Genomic DNA, 16604 nt, shown 5'->3' on the forward strand with positions numbered 1-16604 from the left:
GAGTGAAGAGAGAGCAGCTTTATTCCCCACTGTGGTTTACTAGGGAATAAGGCAGCCAAAATTGGTCTTGAAGGGAAGGCGGCAGATGTTAGCTAGATGTAAGCGAGCAAGAGCCCATGTGTTTATGAGTGGTGTGTGTGAACTCTAATCCTGTTCTGCCCAACACCCCGAAACAGCTGCTTATTTAAACTGTCGCACTGAAAGAGGAACACTGAATTGTTCAATCTGATCGGCACTGAAACAACTGAACTCAAGTGAACAAGATCCTAACCCACTCTGAGTGTTCCTTGCCTAATAAAACCCTATAAAATTTACAAGGTCACCATAAGTCGACAAGCAACTTGAAATTCAGAGGGCATAGTTTGTGAGTTGAAACTAATCACTACAGTTGCTAATATGCAGTGAAAATTAGTTACTGCAAAGCAATAGCAGGAGAGGGCTATTGCTTTTATATTTTCTACATCTGCTTCTCAGAGGTATCTGGATTTGTCCACATTCAGTCTTTTAGCTCTTATTTAGGAGTAGACAGGGCACCCTGTTAAATGTGTTCTGGCTACATGCATCCAAACAATCCAGGATGGATGCAAACAATGAAAAAGCACTGGATTAAAGTTTACAATTGTGAATTCTTTGGGAAAACCTAGCAATAATTTCAAGTTTGGATATGGTGTGACTATAGCCTTCCTGGCTTGTTTAGCAGCTTGCCTGATGGAAAATTTCTGTAAACTGCAGACATTTGCTCTCATCACACTTACATTGTGGCTTATTAAGCCAAGACTTATTGCTTAAAGTGGTATATGAACAAAGCTAGTAATTCAAAATGTGTGTGCCACCATTAAGCAACTTAATAAAAAGTTAAAGTATAGTATTGCATACTCCTTTAGCTTTAACAGCAGATTTAAAAACTAATTCAATTTTATGCATTAAGTATCCAGAATGTTTGTTTAGCAACACAGCCTCATTCCCAAATGAACTCAATACATTAAAGACTATACAAACAAACATTATGTTCTTATACTGTACATGTCTTCTGAAGAATATATCCCACAAAGCTTATTACAATATTTTTCCAAGCAAGCAGGCAAAACTGGAATTTTCTTTTCCATTTTTTCTGGATATTTTTCATCTGACAGGATTTTTTCAGACAAAAATGCACCACTTAATTCAGTGGTTCTCAACCTGTGAGTCCCCAGGTGTTTTGGCCTACAACTCCCAGAAATCCCAGCCAGTTTACCAGCTGTTAGTATTTCTGGAAGTTGAAAGCCAAAACATCTGAGGACCCACAGGTTGAGAACCACTGACTTTTTTTTTCGTGTCAGGAGCAACCGGAGTTGCTTCTGGAGTGAGAAAATTGGCCGTCTGCAAGGACGTTGCCCAGGGGACGCCCGGATGTTTCGATGTTTTACCATCCTTGTGAGGGCTTCTCTCATGTCCCCACATGGAGCTTTAGTTGAAAGAAGGAGCTCATCCGCCCTCTCCCCGGGTGGGATTCGAACTTGGCAGCTTTCAGGTCAGCATGGTAAAAACATCAAAACATCCGGGCGTTCCCTGGGCAACGTCCTTGCAGATGGCAAATTCTCTCACTCCAGAAATGACTTGCAGTTTCTCAAGTCACTCCTGACACACACAAAAATCTAACTAACTGATTCAGTGGTCCAATGAAGTTGGAAATACCAACTGGATATAGGGGAAAGTATATGACTATATTAGGGGCCTCCGGTGGCGAAGTGTGTTAAAGTGTTGAGCTGCTGAACTTGCGGACCAAAAGGTCACAGGTTCAAATCCGGGGAGCGGAATGAGCGCCCACTGTTAGCCCCAGATCCTGCCAACCTAGCAGTTCAAAAACATGCAAATGTGAGTAGATCAACAGGTTCTGCTCCAGCAGGAAGGTAACGGCGCTCCATGCCGTCATGCCGGCCCCATGACCTTGGAAGTGTCTATGGACAACGCCAGCTCTTCAGCTTAGAAATGGAGATGAGCACCAACCCCCAGAGTCGGAAACGACTGGACTTAACATCAGGGGAAACCTTTACCCATATAAGTATATTAATATAGCTAACAGACATGAAATACGCTGCTGTTTATAAAAACGTATGTCAAAGAAAATAATTTAATTGCAAGGTATCAGAAAACGCTGTTAATAATAAATTTGTTTCACTTTTAATCTTTCATTTTATAGCAATCTGAATTGATACATTTTAATCAACATTCTATATAACACTACAACATAAACCTGTGACTTTATACAGAGGTCTCATTACATTCATTTTTTTCCAGTTTTTTATTTGAATTATTGAAAATTTTGAATTTTACATATTCAGTACTTAAAACTTATACATTCTTTAACAAATTTGCAATACAGAGTTATGTATATCATAGCTCCTATGGTATTTTCACTCTCTAACTATATTACATACTCATATTATTTACCTTTTGTTACCCTTCACCTAGTGCTATCCCTTCACCCCAGACCAGCCAAATACAATATTTATTTCCAAAATTCCATTGTTTCTTTTACAGGTTTCCCCCCTTTCCTTCTACGTATACAAACTCTATAAATTTTCCCCATATCTTCCCAAAATCATCCTTTTTAATAACCCTCTTTTAATTTTAATATTACATGTCAATTTATCATTTATCACAATATCCCAAATCTCCTTATACCATTCTTCCAATTGGCTTCCTTTCCATTTTTTGGCTATTAACAATCTTACTGCTGTTACCAAGTTGGTGATTAGTTCCTTTAACTCTTTTGATATTTGAATATTATCCATAAATGACAACAGTGCTATTTCAGGCGTTCCTATTCTGTTTTGGTGATTCCCTTTATTTCTTTAAAAACATTCTCCCAAAATTTTCTCATTACATTCAACAGGGATCCTAAGTTAATGTAGACTGTATGTCAGTCTATGCTATAGATACCATCTAATACTGATATAAAACATTCATTAAAGGGATTATGGTGTTCAAGGATTATAAAATGATTGTAAACGTGTAAATCTTTAAGATGAATAGCCAGCAGACAGTATCAGATTAGTTTCTTTCAAAAATGAATAAATAAGCTTCTGAAGAAATAAGTGTTTTTTGGAAAAAAGCAAAAGACCATTCTAAAAGCACATAGTATCTGTCTAGGAGTAGGAGGTAGCTGAGACCTGAAATTACTTATTCAATGATGTATTAGATTAAATTAACTTTTCTAAATATGTAATGACTTGTTCAAGTATTAAAATTCCACAATTAAAACCCCCAAAGTCATTAATTCATCATAGAACAGTTTTGATATTAATTTATATTTAAATGTATGAACTAAAACAAACTCAGCTATTAGAAAACCCCAAAACCTTTTTCACAGCCTTGTCTCTCAAGGCTATGCTGTGGCCATGTTTCAACACAGAAACAAAGCAATCTTACCTCAAATCATCTTATATTCACCTACATCACATACCTTTTCCTGTGATCGATCAGAATAGATGTCAAACTAAGCACAGAATTTGAAACAAGGGCACTTGCAAATATACCTGTTTTAAAGAAACCTCTGAAAATGACTAACACCCCCCCAAAACAATATTAAAGTATTTGTACAGAAAACAATACTACAGTATCATTATCTAAACTACAAGAATGTACAGTGTTCCCTCACTACTTCGCGGTTCCCTTTTCGCAGATTCACTGTTTTGCGGTTTTTCAACAAACTCTAAAAGAATATTATAAATCATAAAAATTACAATTTACAGCCTAAGAAAGGGAGGAAGGAGAAGCCAAAGGTAGAGAAAAGGAGCCCAAGTGGCAACGGGAGGAGAAGGAGGCGATTTATCAACACACGATTGGTTGATAAAGACTTAAAATATTGTATAACTACTAAAATAACGTGTAAATATTAAAATAAATATAGCGTCCCTACTTCACGTATTTTCACTTATTGCGGGTGATTCTGGAACATAACCCCAGCGATAAGTGAGGGAACACTGTATTATGTAAATAAAACAAGGAAGCATGTTGTTGTTTAATATGTTCTTTACATATTTGAGCTACATGCAAGTTCCTATACTAGTTACATACTTCCAAGGAAGCTCAGCTTGTTTGAAGTAAACAACACTTCTTCACGTTCTCATTTCAGTCCTAATCAGTCTTACTGGGCACAACAACTGGCAATATTTGTTCACATGAGCATCTGTACCCACACAGCAATGCTTATGTGAATGTAAATCAGCTCCATTTGTTGAAGTCTAACAACTTAGGCCCCTTCTACGCTGTCTTTATATCCCAGAATCTGATCACAGATTATCTGCTTGGAACTGGATTATATGAGTCTCCACTGCCATATAATCTGGGATAAGAAGATAATCTGGAATCAGTTCCTGGGATATAAGGACAATATAGAAGGGGGCTTACTTTCCATAATAGACATTGGTGCCATACTACAGTATCAGAGGAATATATTCCCATCACACATATATATTACGTTTTGTACTTAATACAATCTTAAAAATCAACATAAAATTATATCAGTGTTCAACAGAATTGCGGGACTTCAGAAATCCCATAGGTTTACAAGTGAAGCAGGTTACACTTAAGTAATTGGAGGCAACAAAAAAATTTTTAAAAAAATCCTCTGCCTCAATTTCTGAAACTGAATAATTCAATAATACAGTGCAGTCTAATTTGTGTGCCGTCCACTTTTTCAACTACTATCTACCTTGATTGTCAACTACTATCTACCTTGACTGTCTATACAACTTATCACTAGTCAGCTTTTTGTCCTGTTTTAGAACCCCGAGTAACTCAAGAAGTCTGAATGCCAACAGAATCCAAGCTAATAAAATATACATTTCCTTGTGTTGTCAAATACTTTCATGGCCAGAATCACTGGGTTGCTGTGAGTTTTCCAGACTGTATGGCCATGTTACAGAAGCATTCTCTCCTGACAGCAATCCTCAGAGGTTGTGAGGTCTGCTGAAAACTAGGCAAGTGGGGTTTATATATCCCAACCTAAACTTTCCACAGATATATAAACCCCACTTATCTAGCTTCCAACAGACCTCACAACTTCTGAGGATGCCTGCCATAGATGTGGGTGAAACGCCAGGAGAGAATGTTTCTGGAACATGGCCATACAGCTGAGAAAACTCACAGCAACCCTATATATTTCCTGTTAGCAAGTCTAAGGTGCAACACCAACAAACTTCTCTCTATAAATCTACTGTACCAATATTTAATGTGATTCCTGGTTTCAATGCATTATTTTGTTTTCCTTCATTTCAGAATATTCTCAGCTCTGGGTCCTATAGATATATAGCTACCACCGTAGTGCCACCAATAAAAAATTAGGCATTGTGTCCTTCCCCCTTAATCAATATAGAGCAGTGGTTCCCAAACTTTTTTTTGATCAGGGCCCACTTTAACCATGGACCACTTTCCATCATTAGTAGCAAAAGCATTATGAATCTGGTTTTGATCTACTTTAGATTCGGTTTGGTTATTTGGGGTGCGGATTCAGAAAATTGCATTGGATAGATCACATCAGCTCTAGTTTCTGATACAAAACATATGCTATCCAGTAGTCGCCATCTGCTCGCCCACAGAAAACCATATTTAATCATCTAGAGCTGATGTGGTCTATCCAATGCAATGGTCAGATCTGAGAAAATAAAATAAAACTAAATAAATAAATAAATAAATAAATAAAGAGGAAGGAGCTTCGCGGACACGGTTTTCATTCTTGCTGGCCACTGCTGGCCCACAGGTTGAGAACTACTGATTTAGAGGTTTAAGAAAAAATGGAATCAACAGAGAACAATCAAGGAAGTTACGAAGTCTGTAAATGAACCAGTTAGAGCACAGATTCAATTTTTGAACCAGAACTGCCATGGGACACAATTACCTACATTTAAGAGAATATATGCATCTTAAACATTCTTTCTGTACCTTGATATGCCTATGCATTAGGGCTGAATGAAGGAAGAAAAGAATAAGTAAATCTTCTTTGAAGCTTATTTTTAATTATATGTTAATATGAATGGTAATGGAGTAAATCTCACAATTCACCACAGACTGAAAATGTATTTATACCACAGAAAATATGAAAAAGTCTGAGAACCTTTTACTGAACCATAGTTGCACATAATTCTTTCTTTTCCTTTTATGCACGTTTCTTAAAAAAAAACATATGCACCAGATCAAAATACGCCCAAGATCCAAATCGTAAAGAAGTACACAACGGTATTTGAACCAATGTGAAATGTATCAAAAACTAACAGGCAAGAGTTATTAAATGACCCTACATCTCTGAAATCGTACAAGACTGGCTGCAGTAGAGTTTCTCTAGTTATTTTCATTTGTTTATCTTTTAAAAACACACATACACCACCTAATATAATCTGATTCAAGAATAGTTACTCTAAATTAAATACCAATTAGAAAGCTACTGCACTACAACAAAACAGTGTCAGAGTTGAATTAAAAACAGTGTATCTAAAATGCTAGAAAAGAAAAGTATCAACCTAATGCCAAATTAATAACAAAGGTGGCATAAGAAAAGGCACTTTTGTTTAAAATGCTCTATCCCAGTGGTTTTCAACCTGTAGGTCTCCAGATGTTTTGGGCTTCAACTCCCAGAAATCCTAACAGCTGGTAAACTGGGTGGAATTTCTGAGAGTTGTAGGCCAAAACACTTGGGGACTCACAGGTTGAGAACCAAAGCTCTATTCCCCCTTACCACGCACCATACTTCTGATGGTACAGTAAAGTCTCACTTATCCAACACTCGCTTATCCAACATTCTGGATTATCCAACACATTTTTGTAGTCAATGTTTTCAATACATCGTGATATTTTGGTGCTAACTTTGTAAATACAGTAATTACTACATAGCATTACTGTGTATTGAATTACTTTTTCTGTCAAATTTGTTGTATAACATGATGTTTTGGTGCTTAATTTGTAAAATCATAACCTAATTTAATGTTTAATAGGCTTTTCCTTAATCCCTTCTTATTATCCAACATATTTGCTTATCCAACGTTCTGCCAGCCCGTTTACGTTGGATAAGCGAGACTCTACTGTATGTAGTACATCTAAAATAGAGTGTATTACCATGATAAATGGCCAGGTAGATACAAAAGTAGGGTCCAGTTGACATATACAGTTAGAACATTCTTGTCAACACCTAAAACCATCAGAAACCAGAAGAACACTTGGACAAGTAGAGATGGTATAATAAAGGAATGCAATAAAGCAGAAATCTCTAGGCTATCCCTTTAGTATATCTCCTAGTATAAATACACAGTTTCAAGCCTCTGGAAAACTGTGATGGCTACAAAGAGGAACAAGGTTTAAAGATACTGCTGCTTATTTTCAATATAATACATTTCTGGTTAAAATGTATTATACTGAAAATAAGTATAATACATTTTAACATTTTAAAATAATGTTGGGCTTTAGTAAACAATCAACAGATGTAGTTTTGCTTTTTGATGCATTTGACTGATGTTTTCTTGTGCTATGTAAATGTACAATTAACAACATGAATACACTTCAACTAACTGAATTATACAATGACAAGATATAGAAATTAAATGTGAAACCCCACATTCAAATTCAAATATTACTATTCTTTGGCCTAATTATCTTCAAAGATTTCTGCTAACTTCACACCTTGGAAAGAGAACAGTATATCCAATAAGCGCAGTATATGTAAACAACCTGTGCCAGATAAATCAGGGTAGCACTGCTACCTAAATAAAAAAGAGCACTGAAGAGTACTGACTTGCAAAAGTGTTCATGCCCCCCCCTTTTTTTTTAACCTTTCCATATTTCATCATATTAAAACCTGTAATTGAAATGAAATTAACTAGTATTGTTATTGCCGGAGGTACACAAATATTTAATACTGTAAAGGTGCAAAATACTTTTATTGGAGCAAAAAGGTTAAATAAACAAGAACAAACTGCTACTTGCTGCATAAGCAATCTCTCACACACAAGTCACTATTTAATACAACCACCTTTCCAAGTAATAATTACAAATATTTTTGACAAGCCTGTTAAGTTTTGCACAGCTGGAACCCATTTTGCCCATTCTTAGTAAATCTGTCCATTTGTAAATTGAAAGAGAACCACTGGTGGACAACAATTTTCAAGTCTTGCTACAGAGTCTGAACTGGCTTGAGACCTGTGCTGGTCTAATCAGACCCATCTTTTTCCACAGATTTGGATTAATTCCACACATGATTTTGCATATATGGTTTCCCCCATCTCATGTGTAGATGTCTCCAGTATCTTTAGCCATTTGTTGCTCTGTCTCATGTCATCTTTACCTCGTCACTAAGGCTTGGTGGGATACCAAAACCAGAGCCACTAAGTAACATTCTTCACATTTTGTAATACAGGCAGTTCCCAAGTTACAAATGATCAACTTACAAATGACTCATAGTTAAGAACTGGGGTGAGACAACAGGAAGTGAAAGAAATCTACCCCAGGAAGGGAAATTCACTCCTGAAAAAGTTATCATGGGGAAATATGTCTCAACTGAAGCTTTATCATCAATCCTTGTTTCCGCAACAAACCCTATATATATATATATATATATATATATATATATATATATATATATATATGTGTGTGTGTATGTATGGCTGGAGTTCTTAAAAATATACCTGTTCCAACTTACATACAAATTCAATTTAAGAAAAAACCTATAAAACCTATCTCGTTTGTAACTTGGTGACTCCCTGTGCTGGATTTAATGGCACTGCAAAGCATATTCATAGCTTAGTACATAGTATTTCTGCACAACTTTATCCCAGACTTGTTTTGATATTTCCTTGATCTCCATGAAACTATTTGTTTAAATATACTCTCCAGCCAACTCTGGGATCTTCCAAAAACATGGTATTAAATCATGTGGCACTGGAATTGCACACAAGTGGCCTCCATTCATACTTTTGTGACTTCTGAAGACAGTGGGTTACTCAAGAGCTTATTTCAGCAGGTTGCAGCAAAAGTGATGAATACTTACACACCAACAGATGCTAGTTTATTTTGTTTACATAATTTTTGTGTCAGAACAAAAACATTTCACACCTTCAAAGTGTCAAATATAATGTACATCACAATATCAATTAAATCTAATTCAATACTAGGTTGTAACACTACAAAATATGGAAAATTCACAAGGCAATGTAAATCCTGTTGGGTTCAACTAAATTTTCCTCAGGTAAATGTATGTAAGAGTGTAGCCTGAATCACAGAGAGAAGGCAGAAAATGATGCAAACCACAACTCACCATCTGTTGAGGATAAACAAGACTAAAAACTGTCACGTTTAGTTGCATATGCAAGGCAACAGCCGCATTGAGTTTTATCATAAAGAAATATACTACTAGTGACCTAAGTAATGCTAACAGCTTGAAGCAGGAACTTTATCTAAGCAGAATAGAAAGGTTTTTTTCTTAGATAAGCCACATAATTACTATTCTTCTAACAACGCATGAACCTGTATATTAATCTCGTCAAAGGATCTCAGTTTCTACAAAGCAATTTCAATTACTTTCCATTGCTTCCATTCCTAGGAACTTAAAGCAAGCATGACTTTATCATCATAAGATACAATTCTTTATCAGGCAATCTAGTTATAGCACATCAAAGGTATTTTCATCTTATTTGTGTCACAATTAGGGCTTTCAGTATCACAACTGTATCCTGACGTTGTTATACAGCTATATTACAAGTACCTGAACAATTACCTAAACAGATCTTCATTACAGCCACAATCTGGAATTGAAACAAATGATCATAAAACATTTACATCTATATTTTTGGTTCAGTGTACACCAGCATGTTGTTCCTCCACAATGAGTGGAATTATCCAGTAGCATGGTGTACTGCTACATTCAAGGACACCTACTATTTACATTTAAGTAAAAGATTACAGCAACTATACTACCAAACCAAGTTGTTCAGCAGAATTCTTGAAACAATTACTAGTATAAAGCTCCAATTGACAGTAATGCCTGTGCCCCATTTTCTCTGAAACTATTAATACAAACAAGATGTTATTTACTACCTGACAGACATGCAGCCGGGGGGAGGGGCGCTTGAGGGCCTTCAGCCCCCCCCCCCCAAATTCTCAGGGTGGTCCGCGAGAAGGCCTTACATTTATTATTTAAACTGTTATATTTATTCATATTATGATCTGATCACCATGCTCAATATATCCCATATGCATGGGGGTATTGGGATAACGATACAAAATGTTTGCTAGGGTAGATCCTCTCTCACTCAGACTCAGCCCCCCCCCCCCCCACCAAAATCCCAGCTTCCCCACCCCCCCCCCCCCCCCCCACCCCCGAATCAAAATCTTGGCTACAGGCCTGATATCTGATAAGAGTAATTCTTACTACATGACTGACATAATTTCTGTATGTCTGGGTGTTGCATAATCATGGATATGAAACAGAAACAAAGAATTGTCATCAAGTTCTTGACCAAAGAAGAATGAACTGCCACTGACATTCACATAAGGCTCAAAAATGTTTGCGGTGAGGCGACAACAGATAAGAGAACTGTGCAAATATGGGTGAAATGATTTAAAGGGGGAAAGGACATAAGAGAAGTCCATGAACAACAGTCACCAATGAAAATCAAAACAGGGTAGATGGTATGATTCGTGAAGACCGGTGTATGACTTCCCAGAAACTGCTGAGAAACCTTGCTGTGGGTTAAAAGCTGTTGACATAGCATTTTAATTCAACTCTGACTTCTGGACACAGAAAAGTACGTGCCTGATGTCATCAATCATCAGCCGATACAAAATAGAAAAGACTGTACAAGTGCTCAGAACTCTTGACAGCATTTGAAGTTCACAAGGAAACCTTTTTTCAGAAATATTTGTGCTGTTGATGAGACTTTGACATAACTGTATGACCAGAAACCATGAATTACGGAGTCATGGAGTGGATTTTGCTTGATCCCCCCTCAAGGGTACTGCACAATGAACAGTGACCATTACATTGTATAACTCCTGAAACTTTAGGAAGCCATCCATGAAAACAGTCCACATAAACAGCTGAATGCATTCTAATTACACAACAATAAAGCATGATACCATACTTCTCTGACATCATAGTTTAATGTCCAAATAAGATGGTCAGTGGTGCCACATCCACCTTGTAGTCCCCATCTGGTGCCATCATATTTCCACTTGTTCAGGCAAATAAAGGAAAGACTCTGCAGATGGCACTTTACCAACGTAGGCAAAGTGGAAGATGCTATGAACCCTATATCATTTTTTCCTAAATGGATCTGAGAAGTGGTTTCAAAGGTGGCACAAATGCATCACCAGTGGTGAAGACTATATTGAATAGTATCATGTTGCAGACAATTTACTTTACATATGTATATAACTATATATGTCATGTTGATAATACAAGAATTACAGTATGGTCTGGGAGACATTATTTGTTGTAAGACCCTATGAAAACAATTCTAGGTTTGATTTAAAACAGGCCTGCATAACTTGGGAGCAGAAAGGAGCCAAAATTAAATAGGCTAATTCTTGGGGTCACAAATAGATTTTTAGCCCTCTTTTTCCAGGCAAAATATAATTAATGGTTAATTAAGACTGTTGTTGCTATGTGCCTTCAAGTAGTTTCAGACTTAGGATGACCCTAAGGCAACCCTATCAGAGTGTTTTCTGGTCAAGATTTATTCAAAAGGGATTTGCCTTTGCCTTCATCTGACGCTGAGAGAGTGTGACCTGCCTAGTGTCTCCCAGTGAGTTCAGAGTCGTAGTCTGGGGTTCAGCCCACAACATTACCCATTCTTTTTCTTTCTTTCTCTCTACCTCCTCCCCTCTTTTTCCTACCAACCTGATTTTCTTTCTACCATTTTATGGACCATATGCAGCCCGCAGGCCATATGTTGTGCAGATCTGATTTAGAGTATTGTAACATTCAGTCACTGTTTCTGACTATTTGACAGAAAGATAAGATATTTTATTTAAATGTTTTGTACAAGTTATCATATGGTAGCAATTAAGACAAGGAAGAAGGTTCAGAACATGTCACACCACTTGATCTAAAACTTTGGAAATAATTCCTGTCAGATCTGATTCGCTTCCAGACAGAAAAAAGAGAAGCTTAACAAAGTTGTTATGAAGATAACATGAACAAGAAACACTTGACATAGCTTTAAAATATTGAAGTATTATACATGTTAATGTTTCTTCATAAATCAAAACTTACAGTCTTGCTGAAACTACCACTTTAAGTAATTTTATTGAAATTCAACTTTTCATGACTTCTTACATTACTTTTAGTAGGTACAGGTTGACTCTCCCTTATCTGAACACTTGAGACCAGGCATTTCTCAGATTTTGGAATATCTGTATTTGAATATACAGAGTGTTTAAAAACAATGGACCCAATTTCAACACAGTATATTTCATGACAGCACCATCTTACAATTACACAAACAGTTACAAATGGTTTAAGGAGTTATCACGCTCTCAAATTTTACTAACCATTTTGAATAAGAAACATATCTCCACTAACACCACAAATGGAGAATATCTCATTAGGACTTATATTTTGGGGTCGCTATCTTGTGAATGACTGAGGCTAGGGGCTGTTGGTGCTCTGAGAGAGGCATCCAGCAATAATCATTTGAAACTCACCTTTCAAATTGTAAGCGTGTCATTCAAGGGAATTCATGGTTGCAAAGTTAGTGATTTCAAATCAGGTCCATCTTTTTGAAACACTTTGTACATAGTGAATAAGAGATGGGTTGAAAGGAGGCTAGCCACACATCCAATGTCCACTGGTTTTTTTTTTCCTGAAGGAGCCCTGATGGGGGAACGAGATGAGGTGGGGGACTCTATTTACACAAGGCCTCTGTAAAAAGTAGATCCCAAACATTTCTTTGGCTGTCAGCATATTTTCCATCCTTTTAGCAAAGCAGTAAGGAAAGAGGAGAGATTCTTCCCCTTTGGCTCCATGAAACTTTCTCATTCTCTCTTGCCTAGATACATGTGGTGGTCAAAGGGGGACATTCGGCACTTGCCCTCATGAGTACCCACTACACACATTGGCTGGGATGAAGACAAACATGGAAGCATTTGGGACATCTGCTTTTTATAGGGGAATGGTGTAAGTGGATTCACACACACACACACCGACTTCCCCTCTTCTCTTTCCTCTATCAAAGTTCCTTAAGGAAAATCTCACTAGGTACCAAATGTATAACCAAACCTCTTTTCGCAAAACAGAAGTGAGTGACTGATGCCAAAAGGTTTTGGTTTTTGTAGTATCTCCGATTTCAAGATAAAGGAGACTCAACCTGTACATTTAGAATTTTAAAAAATCATAAATGCTTCTAACATTATATTCTTGGCAAATATGCAAGGCAGTTCTGTAACTTATAACATGTAAATTATAATGATATGTAAGAACCTCTACCTGAACCAAATATCAGTGTCCATTTTAAAATAAAGTCAGTTAACCTAGTCAATAATGAAGTGTTACTTCAAATTATTATAGGGCTTGTTATGCCATTTATAGAAACACAAGGAAATTAAACCAAATGGACATATCTTACGTACTAAGTACTTCTATATCCTGGGAAGAAAAGATCCTTTGGCTTTGTTTAGCATCAGGTTGCCAAATAATCCAGATATGACACACCAAAACAAGCACAATTCTAAATATGGCAAGTATGGGTAAAATTTATTGTGCACTTAAAGCAGATATCACAAATTTTAGAAAGGTTTCCAAATAACTGACAGTAGTTATGCAATTTGCTAGACAAAACAGCTACTCAATAAACTGAGCTTTCAAGTAGAAACATAAAAACTGGCCTACAAAAAAAAAACAGACCTATTATGGATTTGTTACAATGTTGTCACCAAGAATCTACAGCTATAAAAACTATTAATCATGATATGGTTTAGAAGAAATATCTCTAATCTCATGTGCAGGAACAGCTCATTCAAACTGACCATCCTACTTTGGTATCAAGGGAGAATGAGCAAGGAAGAACTAGCAACCCATACCAGCACACATTCATTTTATCACAGTAATTCACAGTAATAAATCTCATCTGTTGAGGATCCTCCCGCAAAGGAAAAAGATTAAGTGACTACAAACTGAGGCACTGAAAATAATCCAAAATGACACATGTCATTTTGTTGCTCAGAGAATGACACCTTTGCTTTCTAGTGATTCAAAGTATGCAAAACTTTATTTCACACAAAATAAAAATATTGTATATAAAATTACCGTAGGCATATATGAAACAAGTTTCGTGTTTAGACTTGGGCCCTATCTCCATTTAAGTATATACAGATGCAGGTAGTCCAAAATCCAGGGAGGGCAAAATTACAAAATCCAAAACACTTCTGGCCCCAAGCATTTCTCATACGGGATACTCAACCTGTAATTCCTTTTCTGCTTTCTGGTTGGAAGAGCCGTGAAAGAGCTGAACCTGCCCCATCACACCATCACCACTCCTCCCAAAGGAGAGGGACAAATGCATGAGCCTGTGTGCATGTGTATTGGTGGGCGCTATTTCCACCCTTGTGTTGTGATGAGCAGAGCTTTCCATCATCATACTGATTGGAGTGGAGGACTCAATAAATAAAAGCCCACATCATACATAACTCCCATACAACAGCACAACAACAGAACTGACTCACAGGGCGAGGAAACTACAGCACACAGGCTATGGGCACCTGACAACGCCAGACCTGGAGCTTCACTTTCCAAACACACCAGCAAGCAAGCAATTAACACACTATTTCTCCCCCCATCCCATCTCTCTATTTCTCTACAGACATTTCTCTTTCTCTCTATGGCCCTTTTCACACAGCTGAATAAAATCATTATCTTTGAACTGGAATATATGGCAGTGTGGACTCAGATAACCTAGTTCAAAGCAGATATTGTGGGATTTTCTGCCCTGATATTCTGGGTTATATGGCTGTGTGGAAGGGCCCCTAGTACATCTCCCTCTAATCTTTATGTCTCTCTTTCTTTCTCTCCATCTGTGTGTGTGTATCTCTCTATCAATTTCCCTTGGTATATATTCTTGTCTCCCTTTATATATCTTGATATGTGTGTGTGTGTGCGTCCTTCTATCTCTGGGCCTTTCCACACAGACATATAACCCAGAATATCAAGACAGGAAATCCCACAATATCTGCTTTGAACTGGAATATATGGCAGTGTGGACTCAGATAACCTAGTTCAAAGCAGATATTGTAGGATTTCCTGCCTTGATATTCTGGGTGTTATGGCTGTGTGGAAGGGCCCTCTATCCCTCCCTATCCACATCTTATTTCCCTCTCACAGCCATAAAACCCAGAATATCAAGGCAGAAAATCCCACAATATCTGCTTTGAACTGGGTTATCAGAGTCCACACTGCCATATATTCCAGTTCAAGGCAAATAATGTGGGATGTTATTCAGCTGTGTGGAAGGGCCTAGGTGTGTGTATAGATCCCTCTATCCATCCCTCCCTCCCTGTGTTTATTTATGATCCCAATCTCCGCAGGGTGGAATCCACCCGCCACACATCTCCTCACAAAAGCCTCGCAAACAACAGGCAGGGCAGCCCCAACCTCCATGCCTGTACCACCACGACTCTCCGGCCCCCAATGTGCCCCCGCCCTCCCAGGCCGCCGCCGCCGCCACAACAGCCCCCTTCCTTCCTTCCTCCCTCCCTCCCTTTCTTCTCCTTCTCTTCAGGAAGCCCGCGCCGCCCCCACACACCTTCCCCTCAAGGCGGGGTCTATCTACCTTGGCAGGAAGAGGAGGCCGCTGCTTCTCCGAGGCCTTGCCCGACTCTCCTCGAGGAGACGAGGCAGGGAAGCAGGTGCCTGTGGGTATCTCTGAGGGCAGGGGGAACCGGGAGAAGGAAGAAGGAAAGCAGGGAGGGAGGGATGGAAGGAAGGAGGTGGCGCTGCTGAGGAGAGGGAAGAGGAGGAGTCTCCGGCAGGCGCAGGGAAGAAGGGAGGGAAAGAAGGCCGGGAGAGAGGGAGGCGAGCCCGGAGTGAGAGCGTCCTCCTCGCCGGCGCTCTCCTTCTCCCTTCTGCGCCGGACGGATGGATAGACAGAAGGAGAGCGGAAGTGGCTCGCCTCAGCGGCGGTAAGACCCAGGCGGAACTGCCTGGCTCGCGCCCTCGCTCGCGCTCCCTCCCTCCCTCCAAGCCCCGCCTCCTCGACGAGCCGGCGGCCTAGGAGAAAGGGGCGGGGCCTCACCCACGAGCGAGGAGGCCATGAGGGAAGGGAAAAAAAATAGAAGAAAACAGGGGAGAGGAAAAGCTCAAATCAGAAAAGAGGGGGCGGGGCTTGGGCGTTGGGGATTAACCACGCAACAGGGGAGTGGGAGGGGCTTCGGAAAGAGAGAATGCGGCGGAGGGAAAGGAGTGGGCGGAGCTTCTTTTGGCTCGCCTTATCTTGAGAGGCAGGGATATTGTCCAATCAGGGTGAAAAAGACATCCCTCCACTGTCTTAGGGCCCTTCCACACGGCCATATAACCCAGAAGTTCCTAGCTAGAAAATCTCACAATGTTTGCTTTGAACTGGGTTATCCTAAATTCACACTGCCAT

General features: G+C 38.7%; 1 protein-coding gene across 7 annotated transcripts in view; it reads right to left on the reverse strand.

The window, feature by feature from the left end:
- csnk1g3 (casein kinase 1 gamma 3) overlaps nucleotides 1-16218 on the reverse strand; it is a 91773-nt gene extending 75555 nt beyond the window's left edge. For 2 of the 7 annotated variants that reach the window (XM_062972140.1, XM_062972139.1), the window contains exon 1: nucleotides 15792-16217. The gene's annotated coding sequence lies outside the window, so the exon portion shown is untranslated. Of the gene's footprint in view, nucleotides 1-15791 lie in introns of all 7 variants that reach the window. The other 5 variants (XM_008114068.3, XM_008114066.3, XM_008114067.3 and 2 more) reach the window with 4 other exon arrangements.
- Between the last annotated feature and the right edge of the window lie 386 nt (nucleotides 16219-16604).

This window comes from Anolis carolinensis, chromosome 2 (assembly GCF_035594765.1).
Source record: "Anolis carolinensis isolate JA03-04 chromosome 2, rAnoCar3.1.pri, whole genome shotgun sequence".
In the NCBI taxonomy this organism is placed as follows: domain Eukaryota; kingdom Metazoa; phylum Chordata; class Lepidosauria; order Squamata; family Dactyloidae; genus Anolis; species Anolis carolinensis.